The 6,598-nt window shown below is 43.2% G+C and overlaps 1 long non-coding RNA gene across 1 annotated transcript; it reads right to left on the minus strand.

Moving 5' to 3' along the window:
* Positions 1–4,940: 4,940 nt before the first annotated feature.
* On the minus strand, positions 4,941–6,598 carry LOC140686353 (uncharacterized). Its single transcript, XR_012060100.1, has 3 exons — positions 6,441–6,598; positions 5,617–6,228; positions 4,941–5,139 (listed from the first exon to the last, which is right to left on the minus strand). It is a non-coding gene; the product is annotated as an uncharacterized lncRNA (long non-coding RNA).

Genomic DNA, 6,598 nt, shown 5'->3' on the forward strand with positions numbered 1-6,598 from the left:
ACACTGTTTTAGAGCTGAGGATAAAGCAATGAACAAATCAGAATTTCTTCCCTCTTGGAGCTGACTTTCTCTCACTTAGTAACATGTATCCAAGCTTCTCCTGTATCTTGGTAGTTCTTTTTAATGCTGAATAATAGCCCTCTGTCCAGATGGGTCACACAGCTTGTTTATTTATTCACATATTGAAGGACATCTTGGTTGCTTCGATGTTTCAGCAATTATAAATAAAGTTGCTGTAAATATGTGTGTGTAGGTTTTTGTGTGGACATAAGTTTCCATTATTTTTATTTACTTATTATTATTTTTTTAACATTAGGGCTGTAAGTTTGAGAAAACTGTGAAAAACCAACAACTGTTGGAGGATTCTGGAAGTTCTGACAGGCTGCAGGGGCCAAAGACAGAGACGCTTCTGATCCATTTCCTTTTTTCACCCTTTCAGATTCACTCAGCAAGTGACTCAAACACCATAAACTAACCAAGAGAAGAAAAAAAAAAAAAAAGAAAGAGGATTCACCGTCCAGTAACTTTCAAGAGCTGATTTCTTGTCCATTTCAACTTTCTTCTTTTGCTCTTCTCAGTAGAGCCAAATGTCAAGAGGCCATAGAGAGGAGGAGGGTATAGCTCAGTGGTAGAGTGCGTGGCTAGCACGCGCAAGGTCCTGGTTTCGTCCCCAGTAAGTGTCAATGCCGAACCAGAGAGAAAGGTTTCCAGGTCTGCTGGAGGGTCCTCCAGGCTGCTAGCTTGCTGGTTTTCAGCATTTGACCAGATCCTGTACCTTTGTGACGGACAACATTTCACCCATCACCCATTTCTGAGCTTCCTTGAGAAGGTACTTCCTTCTGGTTCTGTACGAAGCCAGTCTTCCACGCAAACCACAGACCACGTCTTCTTCCTCCACAGCTTCTCGTCCCACTAGACTCAAGGGTGACAAATTCTGGGAACCTCAAACTTGGATGTAAAGTGGACAGTAAAAAGATGAACAACCAAATAAACAAATTAGGCAAGGGATCTGAACAGACATCTCACAAAAAAAGATACAAATAGGCAATAAGCAGTCAAAAAATCACTCAACCCCATTGGTCAAAGGAAGTGCAAATTAAAACCACAATGAGATGCCACCACCCATCCACCAGAATGGCCAAAATTCATAAAAGACTGACAACACCAAATGTTAGTAGAGCTGTGGAGCAACTGGGACTCTCAGACATTGCTGGTAGGAGTGTAAAATGGTACAGATACATGGGAAAAGGCCAGGCAGTTTCTTTTTCCTTTTCTTCCTTCCTTTCTTTTCCCTTAACAGAGGCACTGGAAATTGAACCCAGGACCTTGTGCATGCCAAGCACAGATTCTATCACTGAGTTTTAGCCCCCACCCCCACAGGCAGTTTCTTATTGAGTTAAACATCTATACACCTATGACCTAACAACTCTACTTCTAGGTGTTTATCCAAGAGAAATGAAAACATGTTTACAAAAAGATTTGTATAGAAATGTTCATTGCCACCAAAACTGGAAATAGTTTAGATGTCCATCAACAGAGCACTGTACAATCTACACAGTGGACTACTTACTATTCTGTGACAAAGGAAAGAACTCCTGAGACACACCACAACAGGGATGTCTCAAAAACCTCCATGTCATGTACTGTGTGATATTCTGCTCTATTCATCCAACCCTCTGATAGCAGAATAGGTCACACAGTGCTTGGAATGGAAGAAGGTAAAGTGGGAAGCTAGAAACCATAATGGAAACCTGAACAGCACTGATCTTATGAGGGCAGGACTGAAAATCCCTGTGCTCCTGCACCCAGCACCCCAGGCCCTCCAGCCTCAGCAGCAGCCATTCCCCTAGAATAGAGCACCAGCCCCTTGGTCCTGTGGTCATGTTTGCTCCTTCTAGAATCTGACATGCAGGAACCTGGGTGTCTTTTGTGTGTGTGTGTAGAGATACATAAAATATATATATATTTGCCATTTCAGCCATTTTAAGTGTACAATTTAGTGGCATCAATTCCATTTACAATGATGTGTCAATTTTCATCACTATTTCTAAAACTTTTCATCACTATTTCTAAAACTTTTCCATCACTCCGAAACAGAAACTCTGTACTCATTAAGGAATAGTGTCCCATTTCCTCCTCCTCCTGGACCCTGGTAACCTCAAATCGACCTTCTGTTACTATGTATTTACCTATTCTAGATATTTCATATAAGTGGAACCATATAATATTTTTCCATTTGGGTCCAGTTTATTTTATTTTTATTATTTCTGTCAAATGATATGAATCTCATTAAAGGGAGAGTTATTCGGTAGCATTGAAGCAAAATTTTACAGTCAATTTTCAGCAAGATATTCTAGCTATTATAAAATTTTTAAAAAGCTTCAGAATTATTCCTGAAAATAAATTCCTGCAGTTAGTTTATTTGGACCTAAACACTTAAATATGGGATATATACATATATGCACACAAAAAAATAGAGCAGTTTTATGAAATCAAACTGGTATAAACAGGATGTCTTCATTATCCCACAATCCTCTCCCCCTTCCTTCTCTCATCAAATTGCTATCAGTGAAGGCCCACAAACTGACCAACTACTCAGAGCTAGCTTTTAGAGTCAGTAATCCTTTTATTTTTAAAGTTAGCATTTCTTTTTCTTTTCTTTCTTTTTCTTTTAATGGAGGTACTGGGAATTGAACCCAGGACCTCATGCATACTAAGCACATGGTCTACCTCTGAGTCTGGTTTATTTCACTCAGTATAGTGTTTTCAAGGTTCATCCACATTGTAGCATCAATCAGAACTTTATTCTTTTATATGGCTGAATAATATTCCATTTGCATGTATAAACCACATTTTGTTTATGCATTCATCTCTGCATGGACACTTGGGTTGTTACCACATTTTAGCTATTGTGAATAGTGCTGCAATGAACATTGGCATACAAGTATCAGTTTGAATATCTGTTTTCAATTATTTGGGGTAAATGCCTAAAAGTGGAATGGTTGGATTATATGGTAATTTTATGTTTAGCTTTTTAAAAAAAATTGGGGGGGAGGTAATTAGGCTTATTTTTTTAATGGAGGTACTGGGGATTGAACCCAGGGTATCGTGCGTGCTAAGCACACACTCTACCACTGAGCTATATACCTCACCCTTATGATTAGCTTTTTGAGGAATCATCAAGCAGGCTTCCACAGTGATTTTATTTGCGCCAGCAAAGTACAAGGCTTCCAGTGTCTCACAACATCGTCAGTATTTGTTATTTTCTACTGTAAAATTTTTTTTAATTAATTTAAAAAAATTTTAATGGAGGGACTGGGGATTGAACCCAGGACCTCATGCATGCTAAGCATGTGCTCTACCATTGGGCTATACCTTCCCCTCACAATTTTCTACTTTTATGACGGTGTGCTTTTTGCATAAACAATTTTCGCTTCTTTCCCCCAGCATCTCTCTGAAGCCTTTCCTGACCCATCCAAGTCTGTGGTCCCCCTCACCTCACCTTGTCCCCACCTCTGTCCTGAGACAGATCCTGCTTAGTATCCCCCACAGGTCTTGGTGTTTGGTAACTTTGTTTGTCTCTCTGTCTTCAGCACCTGGCAGAGGCCCATGTTCACAGTGCTCAGTGGATACTGCAGTGTGCAGGGATGGAAAATGCTATCTCACTCCAGCTCAGACCTAAATAACTTCCCTCTTCCACATCTGTCCCCTTGACACCTGAAGGTATTTATACAGGGAAATATGGGGGTGGAGAATTATACAGGTGGGAGAGTTGAATAAAGAAAGACTGTGGGGCATCTTTGGATGCCTTTCTTTGTTCACACGTGGGATGGGGAGACACCTGCTTCTAAGGTCCCTTGAATTCTAGAGAAAAAGAGATGTCAGGAAATGTGGGATTGGCCACTCAGTAGACAGCCATGAATGGTGAAGTATCAAAGTAAGATTCAGCTTCCAGGAAGAAAGTGACAAGAGCCCCACAATAATAGTCCCTTTAATTCATCATAGTCCAGTGGCTCAAATTCATCAAAGTCCTGTCCAGTCCTGGTTTGGCAGCTTTGTCTACAAACTTCCCAGGGACCCTCCATGGTTTACCGTCCTAGGGTGTGGCCTTCATTAACCCAAGGCAGCAGGTAGAATTCCAGCAACAGGATGGAGGAAGGATGGAAGGAGAAAGGGGTTCTGGAGCCTTTGTCTGGAGCTGCCACAGGAGACTTTTACTCGGATCCTATTGGTCAGAATTAGCCACATGGTCACACCCAACTGCTAGAGTGGCCCAGACAGTTGGTAGTCACTCTGCATAGCCATGTAGCTTAAAATGTGGGCATTCTACTGCTAGAGAAGAGACCAGGAAGGAGAGGAGGAAAAGGCAGGCAGACAGCCTCTGCCACAGGGGGACCGATGAAGAAAAACACAAACTGAGAAAGTACCAAACTTCTGGCCTTGTGCTTGATATTCTATATGAGTCCCTTCTCCCCAGAACCCTAGGAGACATACACTGTGGGCCATCATACTGAGAAGACAAGCTCAGAGGTGTTGGGTAACTCACCCAAAGTTATACAACTAGCAGGGTCCAGAGCTAGGACTACAAACCTTGTCCTGGACTCGAGGTCAGAGTCCTCCCAAATTTGTACGTTGAAGTCCTAACCTCCTAGTATGAGGGTATTAGGAACTAGGGCCTTTGGGTGGTGATTAGGTTCAGATGAGGTCATGAGGGAGGAGTCCTCATGCTGGATCAGAACCTTAATTCCCAGAGCACTGTCTCTATCTTTCTCTCTCCACAATGAAGGGGCCGCCATCTCAAGACAGGAAGAGAGTCTTCACCAAGAATCAAACCCTCTGGCACCGTGATCTTGGACTCCCCAATGAATGGTATTTTTTTGTTTTGTTTTGTTGTTGTTGTTTTTTGTGGGGGGATTAGGTTTATTTATTTTTTTCTGGGGGGGATTAATTTTATTTATTTTTATTTTTCAAACAAAATTTCATTTAATTTTTACAACCATCCTGTGAGGTAACATCACCCACATCAGACAGATGAAGAAGGCTTAGTCTTGCTCAAGGTCACACAACTGGCCAGGGGTGGGTGACACTAAGATTCAAATCCAGGTTTCCAGATTCAATCATGATGTTGTTGTAATGCCTCTTGATGTGTTTCAAATTAAAAACAAACAAACAAAAATACTTTCAGAAATGAGATACAGTAAAGAACACAAATCTTTTTGCACATATATTAACCCTTGTAATCATTAACTAGATCAAGATATGGACCATTTCAAGAGACCCAGAAAGGGCCCTCCTGCACCTTCTCAGTCAATTCCCTCAAAGTAATCACCACTCTGAGGCTATCATCATAGACAGAGAGGTTTTAGAGTAATCTAACTTTCTGGAGTTACCATCACAAAATTCCATACATTAATCCTTCACCCTGCCATCCCAGCTGTAGTATTCAAAGCTGCTCTAGCTCTAACTTCTCAATTCAAGCACTCACTGTAGAGACTAGCTGTTGGAAACAGTTTCAATCTCTTGCATTATTTTGAAATTCATACTAACTTTAAAAAAAATTAAAAAGGAACTCCTGGAAGTAGATTCAAAGGACTGTCATCAAACAAACAAACCTACCTTAGGAACATCACAGGCACAAGTTGCTTGACTGAAGTAATTTGGCGCATCTGTTTCCAATCATGGATTCTCATTAGGGAATGGATGATCACCAAAGGTCGTTTCAGTTTGTGTAAGGGAAGACTAGCCAGGAAGGGTGTGGGATAGTGATTGCTTTGCCACAGCACACCGAAAAATGTATGTCTAGACGGCTTCCAAAGCTGACCTACTCTTCTACAACGCAAGGAAAGGAATAGAGGAAGACAATCCAGGTGGAGGCAAGTGGGGGAAATAAGGGCTTCAAGGAGGCTTTAATGTGGGGGCTTTCCGTGCCTGGCAGACTCTTCAAACCACATTCAGTCTTGTCCAACCCTGCAGTGATGGAAGCAGTGTGACAACTTCACCCCAGGCTCTCAAGCTGGGGTTGGTGAATTTCGGCAACGATTATAGACAACACTGTCGGCCTTCACTCTCCTCCCTTCTCACGAGTCCTCCCGACCCCTGCCACTCAGTGCCAGTTTCGCACCCCATCCCACCACCGCCACCTGTGGCGTTTTAAGAAGTCTACAGACTGATTACAGCTGAGCATCACGGAAAGACTGGCATTTCTGAAGTCCAGGAACTCTCGGAGTCCTATATGTGGGTAGGGGGAGAGGAGAGCATCTAGAGAAACGTTCTGGCCCAGAGCAGGAGGGCAGCAGCACACCCAGGGCGACCTCACCCCTGGGGGCGCACAGACCCATCCAGGGCCTCGATGACCAGTGAACTCCCCTCCCTCTTCCCCCCCCAGATGCCAACCACCCCGCCAGTCAAAGCCTCCCCGAGGAAAAGAGGAATGCCCAAACCTCAGAGAGTCGCAGGGTCAGGGCTCAACTCTGCGCAGAGGCTTCGGTCTCCATTCTCCCTCTCTCTGGAAGCCCCTCGCCACCTCCAAACTGCGAAGAGGGCGTGGGGTCGCGCGTTCTGTGGAAGGGGCCATGCTCCCCTCTAAGGCTGCGCGGGC

The sequence above is a fragment of the Vicugna pacos genome, chromosome 16 (genome assembly GCF_048564905.1).
Source record: "Vicugna pacos chromosome 16, VicPac4, whole genome shotgun sequence".
NCBI lineage: Eukaryota > Metazoa > Chordata > Mammalia > Artiodactyla > Camelidae > Vicugna > Vicugna pacos.